This window comes from Nerophis lumbriciformis, linkage group LG39 (assembly GCF_033978685.3).
Source record: "Nerophis lumbriciformis linkage group LG39, RoL_Nlum_v2.1, whole genome shotgun sequence".
Lineage (NCBI taxonomy): Eukaryota > Metazoa > Chordata > Actinopteri > Syngnathiformes > Syngnathidae > Nerophis > Nerophis lumbriciformis.
The window spans coordinates 914,054-932,425 of record NC_084586.2 but is presented as its reverse complement, the minus strand read 5'-3'; the positions used below and the strand labels follow the sequence as shown (position 1 = coordinate 932,425).

Genomic DNA, 18,372 nt, shown 5'->3' with positions numbered 1-18,372 from the left:
AATTTTGATTTAATTACACTAAAACATATTGCATTGCATTGAAAAAAATCGAATAAATTATTAATATTTTTCAAAAAATATAAATGTAAAATTAAATGAATGCATAAATAAATATATGAATACACGTGTTGAATTACATGGTGTGTAAACTGTATTGTGGAACGTGTGTGTACAGTAGAATTGTGGACCATTCAAAGCTATTATTTATTTTTCAATGTTTTTTGTAAGCTAATTTTTATTGTAATTTTTAGAGAGAGCAAATATACATTTAGACTCGATAAGAATAAAACTACATCTTACTTTGAATAGATAGATAGATAGATAGATAGATAGATAGTACTTTATTGATTCCTTCAGGAGAGTTCCCTCAGGAAAATTAAAATTCCAGCAGCAGTGTACAGAATTGAGATCGAATTTAAAAAGTATATAATAGGGGTATAAATGGAAACATAATAGAAACATATTACAAAAAGAATAAAAAATAAAAACCAACAATGAGAATAACAATATAACAGTATTAGTATTAGAATAGTGCAAAACCTAAGAGAAGGAAATAAATACAATTGTATTTTGTACAACAATAATAAACAAGAAAATAAACAACAAAAATGTTTTTCTTGTTTGTTATATATAATATATCACTATATATTATATACTGTATATATATAATATGTAAATATTACATACATGTTATAATTTATATTGCTACTATGGTAAATTTTTAGTCTACTTTATACCATTTGTTTTCGCCCTCTTTTTGTGCCCTTTAGTGCATTATCCTTTTAATCCTCATCCTTTCCATCCTTTGTAACTGGGCTACTGTGTGGAACAATTCCCCTTGTGGATCAATAAAGTTTGTCTAAGTCTAAGTTATACAAAATACATTTCATAATTAATTAATTTAGAATTGATTAATAGGACGACATGTTTTTTTTATTCTGCCAGTATAGGCAACTTGTGCTGAAAAATGTGTTTTTGTTCAAATTTTTTTTTTTTCTAAATAAATGGTCTAATTAAGCCATCTTTTCTTTAACAGGTCTTCCCTCAAATGTAATATACGGTTCATTGTCTCAGTGTTTTCACATTAGAAGTGACCTCTTCTTTTGGTGCTCATTGCACTGTGCGGGTGTGCCTAATGCAGTGGCCAACAGAACGCCCGCTATGTCAGAGAGTCAGCAGGGGGGGAAAACACAAGCGGCGTTCTCCTTGAACTTTGCTGGCATTCCTGCTCGCTAATTGGCAGTGAAGGACCGTCCGCATGCTCCCTTGTGCGATGGCGTCCTGAAAGGTCCAAAAGCAAGGAAGGAATGAGGCCCTTCAAAGGGATGTGTCATGCCCCCAGCAGCACTAATCCTCACTTAATGGCCACGGAAAGCAGCCGAGCCCAACCGGCTTTGCATGCAAAAGAGGAAAATGCCTTTTTTGGTTCATTTGTAGCAAATAAATGCAATATTTTTTATTCTCCTCTTTTCCTCTAGTGTAAGTAAACGATGCAGGGTTGCTACGGCAACCGCAAAGATGCCCCGGTCCTGTTTCCAAGCTTGTTTAGCATCAGAAAGCTGCTGTTTTGAGGTGGGATGACTTCACGCTGTTGCCATGAAAAAGGGCAATAAAGTGCTGCGGGGTTATTTTATGACACCTGATGTTGATATTTTGTATTTTACAGATGTATTTGCGAGTGAGCAGAGCCCTCTTCTGTGTCCGTGTCGGGCCTCTGTGTAAAAGTGGCACCCTGCAGGGAGGACTCTTTCCTGCAAGAACCAGCAAAGGTGCTTAAAGTTGGGGATTGGGTGGGGCTGGTTGGGGCTCCCAATCTCTTTTTGCACAAAAATACATTGTCAAAAAAAATTAAAAATACCGTATTTGTCAGACTATAAGGCGCACTTAAAATTATTTCATTTTCTCAAAACTCGACAGTGCGCCTTATAACCCGGTGCGCCTAATGTACGGAATCATTTTGGTTGTGCTTACCGACCTCAAAGCTATTTAATTTGGTACATGGTGAAATGATAAGTGTGACCACTAGATGGCAGTCACACATTAGAGGGAATTATATTTATATAGCACTTTTTACATAGTGAAACCCAATATCTAAGTTCCATTTAAACCAGTGTGGGTGGCACTGGGAGCAGGTGGGTAAAGTGTCTTGCCCAAGGACACAAGGGCAGTGACTAGGACGGCGGAAGCGGGGATCGAACCTGCAGCCCTCAAGTTGCTGGCACGGCCACGCTACCAACCGAGCTATACCGAGATAAAGTTCAAGTTAAAGTACCAATGATTGTCACACACACACTAGGTGTGGCGAAATTATTCTCTGCATTTGACCCATCACCCTTGATCACCCCCTGGGAGGTGAGGGGAGCAGTGGGCAGCAGCGGTGGCCGCGCCCGGGAATCATTTTTGGTGATTTAACCCCCAATTCCAACCCTTGATGCTGAGTGCCAAACAGGGAGGTAATGGCTCCCATTTTTATAGTCTTTGGTATGACTCGGCCGGGGTTTGAACTCACAACCTACCGATCTCAGGACGGACACTCTAACCACAAGGCCACTAGACATATGTCTAGACTGCAATATGATGGCAGTCACACATAAGAGATACGTGTAGACTGCAATATGACTCAAGTATCAATCAATCAATCAATCAATGTTTATTTATATAGCCCTAAATCACAAGTGTCTCAAAGGGCTGCACAAGCCACAACGACATCCTCGGTATAGCCCACATAAGGGCAAGGAAAAACTCACCCCAGTGGGACGTCGATGTGAATGACTATGAGAAACCTTGGAGAGGACCGCATATGTGGGTAACCCCCCCCCTCTAGGGAGACCGAATGCAATGGATGTCGAGTGGGTCTAACATAATATTGTGAGAGTCCAGTCCATAGTGGATCCAGCATAACAGTAAGAGTCCAGTCCACAGTGGGGTCAGCAGGAAACCATCCCGAGCGGAGACGGGTCAGCAGCGCAGAGATGTTCCCAAAATTGCATATGCCGCATTGAGAATATAGAACATTACACACGGCGCTCAACAATCTATAAAAATGTTTTAGTACGACTTTGGTAAGCTATGAAGCCGCACCGCTTGATGGATTGTACTGTCCTTCAACATACCAGTATTATTATGGTGTGTGTGTATAAGGTAAGACATATTATCTGGCTTGTTTCGCAATATTATGCTAAAGCAACTTTTCTTACCTTCTGGTACCTGCTGATCTGTATTTGGGATTTGCATGAGTCCTGAAAATTAGCGCGCGTCCGCCTTTGTAGTCCGCGCTGACACCGTAGTCGATAAGCTTCTTCTTTTTCTCTATCTTCTTATTATGGGACATTCATCCTCCGCTGTTGCCATTTTTGATATAAAGTAGTGTAAAGTTCTTACTTATATCTGTCAGTAAACTCGCCATGAAAGCGCTAAAACATACCGGTGTAGTGAGTTTACATTATACACCCAAGAAACTTTAGTTATTAGAGAGTTCCGGTCGGACGTTTTTTCACGGGACACATTTCTGGCGTTGTTGTTGTTGCACTAGTGAGCCACGGATGAGGAGATGCTGCTCCATTATTGATTGAAGTAAAGTCGGAATGTCATTAAAACAATTAGCTTTATCTTTTGTCACTTCTTCCACTCCCGTCCTTGCACGCTACACCGCTACAACAAAGATGACGGGGAGAAGACGCCGCCGAAGGTGAGCCACGTAAATAAGACCGAGCTTTCTGAAGCGACTGTCAGAAAGCGGCTTGAAGATGATCTGTAAAACATCATCTATGCAACATTTTGACCAAAGAAACACCATTACATGTTATGTAGTATGTTTTCAAGAGAAGAAAAAAAGACCCCTTTAATGCGCCCTATATTCCAGTGCGCCTTTTGTATGAAAATAGACTTGACTAGACCCGCTCATCGGCGGTGCGCCTTATAATCCGGTGCGCCCTATGGTCCGGAAAATTTGGTAGTAGAGTTTACTATAAAACACTAGTACTGTTTTTCCATTTACAGTAAGTCAGTGGTTGAGGATTCCTTACTATTGGGAGAGAGAGCCTGGTGGAGGTCTGTGCTTTTGCTAGTTTAACTTGTTTATGTAAATACAGTATATTTCACTGTGTTTAGCATGTAAAAAGAGGTGTCCAAACATACAGAAACATTGAAAAATACTGGGGTCCATTGGCGTTGTTAGGCCTATTTTAGGGGGGCTCAATTCCCCCTAAAATGTTCTTAAGCCCCCCTAAATAATTTGGTGTTAATAAAAAAAAATTAAAAAAAATAAAAAATTATTTTATTAATTTTTTTTTACAAATGCATGCCGACATATTCATTATAAAGTGGCCCGAATATGAGTTTAAATAAATAATCATATAACCTGTCATTATTCACTCAGTTTCCCCTCACTTCATAGCGTAAGGTAGAGAGCCCCTTTAGTGCGTCGGTATCCAATCCATTCCATCCATCCATCCATTTTCTACCGCTTATTCCCTTTTGGGGTTGCGGGGGGCGCTGGAGCCTATCTCAGCTACAATCGGGCGGAAGGCGGGGTACACCCTGGACAAGTCGCCACCTTATCGCAGGGCCAACACAGATAGACAGACAACATTCACACTCACATTCACACACTAGGGACCATTTAGTGTTGCCAATCAACTTATCCCCAGGTGCATGTCTTTGGAGGTGGGAGGAAGCCGGAGAACCCGGGGGGAACCCACGCAGTCACGGGGAGAACATGCAAACTCCACACAGAAAGATCCCGAGCCCGGGATTGAACCCAAGACTACTCAGGACCTTCGTATTGTGAGGCAGACACACTAACCCCTCTTCCACCGTGCTGCCCCCAATCCATTCCACTTGTTCATATAGAAAATGCCCACATCACTCAAAATCCAGTCCGCATTTTCTCTGCGACCTTGCTTGCGGTCCCTGGACTTGTTCATATAGAAAATGCCCACATCACTCAAAATCCAGTCCGCATTTTCTCTGCGACCTTGCTTGCGGTCCCTGGACTTGTTCATATAGTAAATGCCCACATCACTCAAAATCCAGTCCGCATTTTCTCTGCGACCTTGCTCGCGGTCCTTGGACTTGTTCATATAGAAAATGCCCACATCACTCAAAATCCAGTCCGCGTTTTCTCTGCGACCTTGCTTGCGGTCCTTGGACTTGTTCATATAGAAAATGCCCACATCACTCAAAAATCCAGTCCGCATTTTCTCTGCGACCTTGCTTGCGGTCCTTGGACTTGTTGATATAGAAAATGCCCACATCACTCAAAATCCAGTCCGCATTTTCTCTGCGACCTTGCTTGCGGTCTTGCAGGTGTACGAAGCGCATTAGCACACAGCACTGCAGACCAAGAACCTTGTGTCTGCAATTGTAAATAATTTAGTTTTTAAGTTTTGTGTTTCTTGTAGAATCTATATAAAGTAATATACATTAGCCTATTGTTAAAATAATGAAAAAAACATCATTAAATATATTTGTTTTATTGTATTGTTACATTAATGGCTGTAGTATTATTATAGGATGGCTTGTTAAACATTTCATAGGATTTTCAGAGAGTGGAAAAACCAAGACATTTATTATAAAATGTAAAATGAATAAATACATAAAAAGAAAAACAATGGTTAAAACATACTTGCCAACCTTGAGACCTCCGATTTCGGGAGATGGGGGGGTGGGGGGCGTGGTCGGGGGTGGGACGGGGGCGTGGTTGAGGGCGGGGGCGTGCTTAAGAGGGGAGGAGTATATTGACAGCTAGAATTCACCAAGTCAAGTATTTCATACATATATATACAGTATATACATATATATATATATATATATCCTGAAAATATGCAAAAAAAACTGTGTTTAGATAAAAAAATACTTCAAACTTGCATAAATAAATCTTAAGGAATATAACATAACTTGGCTTCTGAGAGCTTCAAAATGTAATGAATAAAATGCTAAAGTTGTTGATAAACAAGCAATTATTTTAATAATTAAATATGGTCATTTTAAATGAATTATTATGATAATTTAAAATTAATTAAATTTATTTTAATGTATAATTCTATGGCTGGATGTAATAAGGAGTCAGAAAAAAATAAAAATAAAAATTCAATTAATGTTGATGTTTTTAGCAAAATATAGTAAAAATGTATTTAGTTTTTTTTTTTTTTAAATTAATAAATATATTTATTTTTAGGTAAGATAAACATAATAATACAATTTATCTCTAGTCTGGATGATTTAGTTCTTGTCACCCTGTTGTCCTCCCATCATAAAAAAAAGGCTGTCCTCACTCAGGTCCGCATGGAGCTGGAGGGGGCGTGGCCTCAAGCTCTGGCTGAAAATCGGGAGATTTTCGGGAGAATATTTGTCCCGGGAGTTTTTCGGGAGAGGCGCTGAATTTCGGGAGTCTCCCGGAAAATTCGGGAGGGTTGGCAAGTATGGGTTAAAAGCCATAGTACCGGGGAGCATTTAATTTTGTCCCGTGCATTTTTTTTACCGTCCCCGGGACGACGGGACTACGTTAACTTCCAAGCCCTGGAAGTTACATTTTATTGTTTGCATTATTTGTTTCAGCATTGCACTTTGAAGATGGACCCTCAACTCTTTGACAGCTTCGGCTCTTTTTCAGATCAGCAGACGGACTCTAAGTCTTTCTTATTTACTGTATATATACGTTTCTCATTTCTATGCAGACTTCCATATATATTTAATTTCTTTAACGGCTTGCCATAATATATATAAATATATAATATACAAGACAAATTATCCCGATCCAGATATTACTTTAATTCAAGTAATTAAGTAATATTTCCAGGGCTTGAATTTACAACCATTTTAGTCACATATGTGCCCAAAATGTAATCTGTGCAACTTCAAAATATTTGGGAACAAACAATTATTGTATTGTGAGCAAACGTCGTGGCATTAGCCTCTATATTGTGAATGAATAACATCGAGGCTAATGCCATGACTTTCATTGTGTTTCAGTGCATCTTGAAGGATCATGCAAGTCATTGTTTCTTGTTGATGCTGTAAACAAAATGTCATGTTTGTTGTTGTACTGAACACAGATTGAAAATAAACCCACTGAAATAATAATAATAACAATGAATAATTTCTAAGTCTTTGTTAGCCGTTTGGGAAGTTTTGTGCTTGTGCGCTACGTTCGTTCGCATCCTGTGCATCTCCTGGGGGCTAAGCCCCCCCCTGTCCTTAAAAGCTAGTGACGCCCCTGCTGGGGTCCCCTTTATAGATTTTGGAGGGGGTCAAACTCAATTTCCCTTTGGACCACATGGCAGTTATGGCTGCCCTCAGAGGGCCGCTTGTACACCAGAGATTAATAAATATATATAAATGGCCTCATGATATCATGACACAATTGTTTATTAATTATGGGCCTGCTGCAATGCCAGCGCCCATGAACGGGCAAAGTTCTGTGGTCAGATGAAACAAAAATTGAGCTGTTTGGCCACAATACCCAGCAATATGTTTGGAGGAAAAAAGGAGAGGCCTTTAATCCCAGGAACACCACTCCTACCGTCAAGCATGGTGGTGGTAGTATTATGCTCTGGGCCTGTTTTGCTGCCGATGGAACTGGTGCTTTACAGAGAGTAAATGGGACAATGAAAAAGGAGGATTACTTCCAAATTCTTCAGGACAACCTAAAATCATCAGCCCGTAGGTTAGGTCTTGGGCGCAGTTCGGTGTTCCAACAGGACAATGACCCCAAACTAGGGATGTCCGATAATATCGGACTGCCGATAAATGCTTTAAAATGTAATATCGGAAATGATCGGTATCGGTTTCAAAATGATCGGTATCGGTTTCAAAAAGTAAAATTTATGACTTTTTAAAACGCCGTTGTGTACACGGTCGTAGGAGGAAGTACAGAGATCCAATAAACCTTAAAGGCACTGCCTTAGCGTGCCAGCCCAGTCACATAATATGTACGGCTTTTCACACACACAAGTGAATGGCCGCATACTTGGTCAACAGCCATACAGTTCACACTGAGGGTGGCCATACAAACAACTTTAACACTGTTACAAATATGCGCCACACTGTGAACCCACACCAAACAAGATTGACAAACACATTTCGGTAGAACATCCGCACCGTAACACAACATAAACACAACAGAACAAATACCCAGAACCCCTTGCAGCACTAACTCTTCCGGGACTCTACAATATACACCACCTTGCTACCCCCTAACCCCCAACCCCGCCCACCTCAACCTCCTCATGCTCTCTCAGTGAGAGCATGTCCCAAATTCCAAGCTGCTGTTTTGAGGCATGTTAAAAAAAAAGAATGCACTTTGTGACTTCAATAATAAATATGGCAGTGCCATGTTGGCACTTTTTTCCATAACTTGAGTTGATTTATTTTGGAAAACCTTGTTACATTGTTTAATGCATCCAGCGGGGCATCACAACAAAATTAGGCATAATAATGTGTTAATTCCACGACTGTATATATAATAATAATAATAATAATAATGGATTAGATTCTATATCGCGCTTTTCTATGATTAGATGCTCAAAGCGCTTACAGAGAAGTGGGAACCCATCATTCATTCACACCTGGTGGTGGTAAGCTACATTTGTAGCCACAGCTGCCCCGGGGTAGACTGATGGAAGCGAGGCTGCCAGTTTGCGCCTACGGCCCCTCCGACCACCACCTTTCATTCATTCATCATTCATTCACCAGTGTGAGCGGCACCGGGGGCAAGAGTGAAGTGTCCTGCCCAAGGACACAACGGCAGCGATTTGGATGTCAAGAGGCGGGGAGCGAACCTGCAACCCTCAGGTTTCTAGCACGGCCGCTCTACCCGCTACGCCATACCGCCCCCCATGTATTGGTTGATATCGGAATCGGTAATTAAGAGTCGGACAATATCGGAATATCGGATATCGGCAAAAAAGCCATTATTGGACATCTCTACCCCAAACACACGTCAAAAGCATACTTGCCAACCCTCCCGGATTTTCTGGGAGACTCCTGAAATTCAGCGCCTCTCCCGAAAACCTCCCGGGACAAATTTTCTCCCGAAAATCTCCCGAAATTCAGGCGCAGCTGGAAGCCACGCCCCCTCCAGCTCCATGCGGACCTGAGTGACGTGTCAACAGCCTGTATTCACGTCCGCTTTCCCACAACACACGTTATAACTGTAGAATGATGGAGGGCCAGTTCTTGGTTTCTTATATGGGTTTATTGTTAGGCAGTTTCATTAAGGTCCTCCCAGCGCGGTAACAACACACAACAACAGCAGTCATGTTTTATTCTACCGTAAAGCAGTTCGTCTGCCGTAAACAGCAATGTTGTTGTAATATATTGAGTTGGAGGCAATAACCAGGTGAGGTGATGAAGTACGTCTCTTTACTGTAGACTTCAGAACAGACTCACACACTTGACGTCAGGTGCGCAACCCCACGTAAATCGTTGGCCAACCAAAAAGTAACCCCAGTACGCTATAGCCAACATTCATCAGGAGATGGCAACAGACAAACATAGATCACTCTATAACATTCCTCCCCTTTTAGAAATTGAGAAGTTCCTCAAAATAAATAAACAACCCAACCAAAAAATGCAGCAGCTCAATTAAAAAACTGTACTTAAGCCACATTCTTTTTTCTTTTTTTTTAGTACTGAACTCTTAACCCTCATTTGTAAACAATAACATACTTATTATACAAACAGTATTTGTACACCTTTAACACAGATTTTTATACTGTCTTCAGAGATTCCGTTTTTTGGTGGTACTCGAAACCTTTCTGGGTACCTGCGAAAAGGTGTTCAGCATGGTTAGAAAAATAGTGACAGAGAATAGAACAAGGATAGACAATTCAACCCTTAACTCAACAATGAGTAGATGAGTGTTATGTGCGTGTATATGTGTAAATAAATGAACACTGAAATTCAAGTATTTATTTTATTTATATATATGTATATATATATATATATAATAAAATAATTATATATATATATATATATAGCTAGAATTCACTGAAAGTCAAGTATTTCTTTTATATATATATATATATATATATATATATATATATATATATATATATATATATATATATATATATATATATATATATGAAATACTTGACTTGGTGAATTCTAGCTGTAAATATACTCCTCCCCGCTTAGCCACGCCCCCCCACCCCCTGAAATCGGAGGTCTCAAGGTTGGCAAGTATGGTCAAAAGTGGTAAAGGAATGGCTAAATCAGGCTAGAATGAAGGTTTTAGAATGGCCTTCCCAAAGTCCTGACTTAAATGTGTGGACAATGCTGAAGAAACAAGTCCATGTCAGAAAACCAACACAATTAGCCAATTTTGTCAAGAGGAGTGGTCAAAAATTCAAGCAGAAGCTTGTGGATGGCTACCAAAAGTGCCTTATTGCAGTGAAACTTGCCAAGGGACATGTAAGCAAATATGAACATTGCTGTATGTATACTTTTGACCCAGCACATTTTCAGTAGACCCATAATAAATTCATAAAAGAACCAAACTTCATATATGTTTTTTGTGACCAACAAGTATGTGCGCCAATCATTCTATCACAAAAAAATAAGAGTTGTAGAAATGATTAGAAACTCAAGACAGCCATGACATTATCTTCTTTACACGTGTATGTCAACTTTTGACCACGACTGTAGATACTTTATCTCTATTACACTGCTTTGTGTGATGAGTATAAAATCATGTCCAATACGTAGTCCACAAACGTCCACATCATTGCTTACCGCCAAGGCGAGCTGTAGAAAAAGTGAAGGGCGGTGGGAAGGAGGCGACAGTCTTGTTGTTTTTAGCGCGTCAAGTGACACTCACACGCTCCGTTTGGACTCAAGCCATGAGGGGACAAACAGGAGGCGTCCATTCAGTCACTCCCAAGAGTTTTTAGGGGTTTTTTTGTTGGTTTTTTTTGCACGTCGTCTGCCAATAAAGGAGCTATTGATGCAACCAGCGAAGACTGAAAAGCTTTGTGCTCCTCAACAAAAACAAAAAAAACTCACAGCTCATCTTTTACTCAAGTGTATGCTTATAAAGAGACACACATATTTGACGTGAGAGAAAAATATTCCCTAATAAACCTTTAAATGATGTACAAAGTGCTTATTAAAACTACTAAATGTCGTAACGTTAACTTAATGAATGCATTAACGGATGTTTTGTTTTGCTACTTGTTGCTAGGCAGAGTTTGTCAATTGGCATTGAGTCACTCACGGTGCTGTTTCTACGGCAACTGCTGGCAAATAATTTCACTGTGTCACACGGTTGAGAATGGATAGGGAGAGTCGGCCAGAAAAACGATGTTTTGTTCATTGACCCAAAATGTGATTAAAACTATTTGTCACCAGATTTATTTTTATTAAAATTGCCACTTTTAAATCATAATTTTTGCGCCATCATAGCCACCCCATATTAATAAAATCATGAATTAATTGTTTAAAAAATACATGTATTGTATATTATTTTAAATTATGAGAACACATTTTTTATTTAAAAAATATATATTATTACCTATTAAGTATTAATAGTGAAATCAATGTCAATATTATTAAAAAAATACTATTAATATGAAAAAAGTCAGTACAGTATTACTGGTATTAAGCCATGCTTTATTTATTTTGGTTTGAAAAATAATTACAATACCAATTTAACTAATTAAAGTAAATTATTAGAATGTAAAATATGTTTTCATAATTCTTCAAATTGTCACGACTGGTACTGTGGCGTGGTTTGTTCTCCCGAGGTGCAAAAGATTTGGACCATACGTGGCGTGAAGGGGAGTACATGATTTAATTAAACACTATAACTACAAAAAAAAAAGGATCAAACAAAAGGCGCGCACAGGGGCGGAAGTACAAAACTTGACTATAAACACAAAACTTGCACAAAGGCAGAAACTATGAACAATTAAACAAAACTTGCAAACTGGCATGAATAAAGAAAACGTACTTGGACGAGAAACCGGCATGAAAAAAGAGCAGCAAGGGTCTTAAGGGTGTGTGGAGAGTGTGCAGAAGCATAAATGCGGGATGTCGCCAGAAAGACAAACTGAAAACAATGAACTTAAATACTACAGACATGATTAACTAAAACAGGTGCGTGACTCAAAACGTGAAACAGGTGCGTGACGTGACAGGTGAAAACTAATGGGTTGCTATGGTGACAAACAAGAGTGCACAATGAGTCCAAACGTGGAACAGGTGAAACTAATGGGTAACCATGGAAACAAGACAAGGGAGTGAAAAGCCAGAAACTAAAGAGTCCAATAACTAAACTAAACAAAACATGACTAAAAAGAAACATGATTACACAGACATGACACAAATGTGCTTTAATAATTTTTGCTTGATCATTTTGCCCAAGTAATGACAATATAGACATGAATATATTAGTTTGGAATATACATATAGTTACAATTTTAAATCACAGCAATATGTTTGTCATAATCCGTGGTCCGTATCATGTTTTGTTTAGTTATGTTCTGTTAGTTTTGGACTTCTTTAGTTCCCGTTTAGGCTTCCTTGTTTGTTTTTGTCACCATGGCGACTTATTGTGTTCACCTGTCTCTGATTAGTGCTCACCTGCTTCCCGAGCACTAATCAGAGGCATTATTTAAGTTGCCTTTGCCAGTCAGTCGGCCTGGCTTCATTGTTTACGTCACGTTCTGACCAAGCAAGTGTTCATGTTCTATGCCATAGCTTCTGCTAAATAGTAGCTTCATGTGTTTTAGGCACGCTTGCCTTCTTGTTGTGTTGTTTGTGTTTTTGGTAGTTGGGTGATTTATGTTAATAAATCCAATCCTACCTTTACGCCTTCGTCCGGAGCCGTCTTTTGCATCTTGAAAGAACAACCGTGCAGCAAGCTGCGACCCAATCGTGACAGAATGAAGCCAGCTGTCAGTTCTTTCGCAATTGACAGCCAGGAGATGGAGACGCGCCGCCGAAGACGGAAGCCACCCAGAAAGGCTTCGTTTCGCCGCCAAGACGCGTCGTTCCCCCAAACTCCTCCTCCGGAACACAGCACGCCACATGCAGCCCAGTCTTCCTCGCCGCCATTGTTTGGTAACCCCTTGTTTAGTTTTGCCAAACAATTTTTAGATTGGGCTGCAAGCCAAATGAACTCGGGCAAAAACTAAACTCCATCCATTTTGAATGACGTCACTCCGCCCACTTCCGAGGACGTCACGGAAACGGCGCACGGCGATGACATCATTCCGCCGGCGTCTTCAAGGGAAGACCCTGATCAGGGTTTTCTTTTTTTTCCGTCTGTCTCCCTTTGTCAGCCACCTCCTAAAGACTTTTTTCCAAAAATAAAATACCATCAGGACATTTTTTTGTCAACCTCAGTCACTTCCGCCCCTAAGGACTCTAGCCCCGCCCACGACACAGACTTTTTCCTCCTATCCTCCCACACAATCTCAGGTGGGGGGGGGGGGGGGGGGGGGGGGGACAATTTGGACAATTTAGAGGGGAGGATTCTGCCCCCCTCCTGACCTCCCTCCACCCACCCCGAAAGACTGTTCCAGACCGCGAGGAGCACGTCTGGTATCCGCTTTTTGAGGGGGGGTCTGGGGCCGGGAGCTGTGCTGGTGAGGTGGCTCAGCTGCGCCCAGTCAGGCAGCAACCTTCAGCCCAGCCGCCACCACCAGTCTTTCGACCTGCCAGGCAGCAACCTCCAGCCCAGACCCCACCATCATCTCCGGTGGGCTTGCAGACGTCACCATCATCTCCGGTGGGCTTGCAGACGCCACCATCATCTCCGGTGGGCTTGCAGATGCCACCATCATCTCGGTGGGCCTGCAGATGCCACCATCATCTCGGTGGGCCTGCAGACGCCACTATCTTCAGCACCTGAACTTCTTGCTCCTCGGCTAGCATCTGCTCCAGTTCCTGCTCCTCGGCTAGCATCTGCTCCAGTTCCTGCTCCTCGGCTAGCATCTGGTCCAGTTCCTGCTCCTCGGCTAGCTCCTGTTCCTGCACCTCGCCAGACACCAGTTCCTACACCACGCCAGACACCAGTTCCTGCACCACGTCAAGCTCCTCCATGCCAAGCTCCGCGCCAAGCTTCGCCGCCTGCTGCGTCCACTCCTGACTCGTCCGCTGCCTCCACGCCTGCAACGACGCCGCCAACGCGCCCACCTCCCTGTCGACCACAGATGTGGCCGCTCCCTGGTCGTCCGCCCCGCCAAGTGCACCCACATCCCCGTCGGCCACCAATGTGGCCGTTCCCGGGTCGCCCGCCTCGCCTGCTGCAGCGGCGTTCCACTCGCCGCCGCCACATGACTTGTCCTCGGTGGATTCGGGGACACTCGGTCTGGCGACCCACCACCATGTCCCCCTCCCTGTTTTGTTTAGTTATGTTCTGTTAGTTTTGGACTTCTTTAGTTCCCGTTTAGGCTTCCTTGTTTGTTTTTTGTCACCATGGCGACTTATTGTGTTCACCTGTCTCTGATTAGTGCTCACCTGCTTCCCGAGCACTAATCAGAGGCATTATTTAACCAGTCAGTCGGCCTGGCTTCATTGTTTACGTCACGTTCTGACCAAGTAAGTGTTCATGTTCTATGCGGATACTGCAATACAAAATAGTCTCTCTCTTTTTGATGAAATAACATTAGAGGAACTATTACAGCGTGTAAGTGGGATAAAACAAACAACATGTTTACTTGACCCACTTCCTGGGAAACTTATCAAGGAGCTTTTTGTATTATTAGGTCCATCAGTGCTAAATATTATAAACTTATCACTTTCCTCTGGCACTGTTCCCCTAGCATTCAAGAAAGCGGTTATTCATCCTCTGCTCAAAAGACCTAACCTTGATCCTGACCTCATGGTAAACTACCGACCGGTGTCCCACCTTCCCTTTATTTCGAAAATCCTCGAAAAAATTGTCGCACAGCAGCTAAATGAACACTTAGTGTCTAACAATCTCTGTGAACCTTTTCAATCCGGTTTCAGGGCAAATCACTCTACGGAGACAGCCCTCGCAAAAATGACTAATGATCTACTGCTAACGATGGATTCTGATGCGTCATCTATGTTGCTGCTTCTTGATCTTAGCGCTGCTTTCGATACCGTCGATCATAATATTTTATTAGAGCGTATCAAAACACGTATTGGTATGTCAGACTTAGCTTTGTCGTGGTTTAACTCTTATCTTACTGACAGGATGCAATGCGTCTCCCATAATAATGTGACCTCGGACTATGTTAAGGTAACGTGCGGAGTTCCTCAGGGTTCGGTTCTTGGCCCTGCACTCTTTAGTATTTACATGTTGCCGCTAGGTGACATCATACGCAAATACGGTGTTAGCTTTCATTGTTATGCTGATGACACCCAACTCTACATGCCCCTAAAGCTGACCAACACGCCGGATTGTAGTCAGCTGGAGGCGTGTCTTAATGACATTAAACAATGGATGTCCGCTAACTTCTTGCAACTCAACGCCAAGAAAACGGAAATGCTGATTATCGGTCCTGCTAAACACCGACATTTATTTAATAATACCACCTTAACATTTGACAACCAAACAATTACACAAGGCGAATCAGTAAAGAATCTGGGTATTATCTTCCACCCAACTCTCTCCTTTGAGTCACACATTAAGAGTGTTACTAAAACGGCCTTCTTTCATCTCCGTAATATCGCTAAAATTCGTTCCATTTTGTCCACTAGCGACGCTGAGATCATTATTCATGCGTTCGTTACGTCTCGTCTCGACTACTGTAACGTATTATTTTCGGGGCTCCCTATGTCTAGCATTAAAAAATTACAGTTGGTACAAAATGCGGCTGCTAGACTTTTGACAAGAACAAGAAAGTTTGATCATATTACGCCTATACTGGCTCACCTGCACTGGCTTCCTGTGCACTTAAGAAGTGACTTTAAGGTTTTACTACTTACGTATAAAATACTACACGGTCTAGCTCCGTCCTATCTTGTCGATTGCATTGTACCATATGTCCCGGCAAGAAATCTGCGTTCAAAGAACTCCGGCTTATTAGTGATACCCAGAGCCCAAAAAAAGTCTGCGGGCTATAGAGCGTTTTCTATTGGGGCTCCAGTACTATGGAATGCCCTCCCGGTAACAATTAGAGATGCTACCTCAGTAGAAGCATTTAAGTCCCATCTTAAAACTCATTTGTATACTCTAGCCTTTAAATAGCCCCCCTGTTAGACCAGTTGATCTGCCGTTTCTTTTCTTTTCTCCTCTGCTCCCCTTTTCCTTGAGGGGGGGGGGGGCACAGGTCCGGTGGCCATGGATGAAGTGCTGGCTGTCCAGAGTCGGGACCCGGGATGGACCGCTCGCCTGTGCATCGGCTGGGAACATCTCTGCGCTGCTGACCCGTCTCCGCTCGGGATGGTGTCCTGCTGGCCCCACTATGGACTGGACTCTTACTATTATGTTGGATCCACTATGGACTGGACTCTCACAATATTATGTCAGACCCACTCGACATCCATTGCTTTCGGTCTCCCCTAGAGGGGGGGGGGGTTACCCACATATGCGGTCCTCTCCAAGGTTTCTCATAGTCATTCACATCGACGTCCCACTGGGGTGAGTTTTTCCTTGCCCGTATGTGGGCTTTGTACCGAGGATGTCGTTGTGGCTTGTGCAGCCCTTTGAGACACTTGTGATTTAGGGCTATATAAATAAACATTGATTGATTGATTGATTGATATGCCATAGCTTCTGCTAAATAGTAGCTTCATGTGTTTTAGGCACGCTTGCCTTTTTGTTGTGTTGTTTGTATTTTGGGGCGGCATGGCGTAGTGGGTAGAGCAACCGTGCCAGAAACCTGAGGGTTGCAGGTTCGCTCCCCGCCTCTTACCATCCAAAAAAAAAAAATCGCTGCCGTTGTGTCCTTGGGCGGGACACTTCACCCTTTGCCCCCGGTGCCACTCACACCGGTGAATGGAATGATGAATGATAGGTGGTGGTCGGAGGGGCCGTTGGCGCAAATTGCAGCCACGCTTCCGTCAGTCTACCCCAGGGCAGCTGTGGCTATGAAAGTAGCTTACCACCACCAGGTGTGAATGAATGATGGGTTCTACATGTAAAGCGACTTTGGGTACTTAGAAAAGCGCTATATAAATCCCAGGTATTATTATTATTATTATTATTTTTGGTAGTTGGGCGATTTATATTAATAAATCCAATCCTACCTTAACGCCTTCGTCCGGAGCCGTCTTTTGCATCTTGAAAGAAGCTGCGACCCAATCGTGACACTATTTCTATTAAATAATATTAATTAGTTACCCATTTTTAATGTGAATACCTTTTATCAATAATCCATCCATCCATCCATTTTCTACCGCTTATTCCCTTTGGGGTCGCGGGGGGCGCTGGAGCCTATCTCAGCTACAATCGGGCGGAAGGTGGGGTACACCCTGGACAAGTCGCCACCTCATCGCAGGGCCAACACAGATAGACAGACAACATTCACACTCACATCCACACACTAGGGACCATTTAGTGTTGCCAATCAACTTATCCCCAATAATATATACACAATTATATTAGTGGTAATGATATTAAACAGTGCGTTATAAATTTGATGAAAATAATGTTTATTAGATTGATTTAATTGATAAATGTATTTAAAAGTAAATTAGTGGAATGGCATTGAAAAAATGTGGTTTAAAGATTTGTCCTCGATTATTTTGCCAGTGTAATGACAAAGATATTGTCAGGCTTGTCCCTGACAGTTTGGTCAAGTTTGAGTTTTTCCTATTTTTGTTTTATTTCCTGTCAGCACTCTTATTTTGGTTCAGTTTCCTGTTTGTCTCTCTGAGTGCTGTGGCTGATTGGCACCTGGCCACACCTGGTGTCAATCAGCCAGCTGCTATTTATACCTGCCCTGCCCTCCAGGCACTGCTGGATTATTGTCAGGAATACTTGTAGCTCCTACCTGTTACTTGTCTCTGTTCCAGGATGCCGTGGACTGCTTTCTGACTTTTTGTTCCGAGTTCCTGTTTGCTGGATCCTGTTTCCCGTTTTCCAGTTTGGCGTTCCTGGTTTGTGTCTTTTCTTTATTTTTACTTTTGGACATTAAATAATGGTTTCCCGCTCAATGCCTATCAACATCTCTGCATCTTGGGGTTCGTCACCAACACAATGTGACAGATATGAATAAATGAGGTGAAAAATATATGTAATTTTTGTCATAGAATTGAACATTTTAACAATATATTATTATAAATACTTTAACTAATAACACATTTTTATGTGAATAATGCTATTAATATTAATATAAACATAATATTAGTTTAAGTAGTTAATTTGTACAAAATAATATTATTGTACATTTTACATTTGTTTAGGAATAAAAGTAAATTATTGGAATATCATCAAAATAAATTGTGCTTTAA

The 18,372-nt window shown here is 41.7% G+C and overlaps 1 long non-coding RNA gene across 2 annotated transcripts in view; it reads left to right on the top strand.

Moving 5' to 3' along the window:
* LOC140677629 (uncharacterized) overlaps window positions 1-18,372 on the top strand; it is a 100,135-nt gene that overhangs the window by 64,204 nt on the left and 17,559 nt on the right. The window contains exons 5-7 of one of the 2 annotated variants that reach the window (XR_012049418.1): window positions 1,479-1,572; window positions 1,667-1,769; window positions 17,935-18,076. This is a non-coding gene — a long non-coding RNA (uncharacterized lncRNA). Of the gene's footprint in view, window positions 1-1,478; window positions 1,573-1,666; window positions 1,770-17,934; window positions 18,077-18,372 lie in introns of those variants that run through there. The other variant, XR_012049417.1, reaches the window with a different exon arrangement.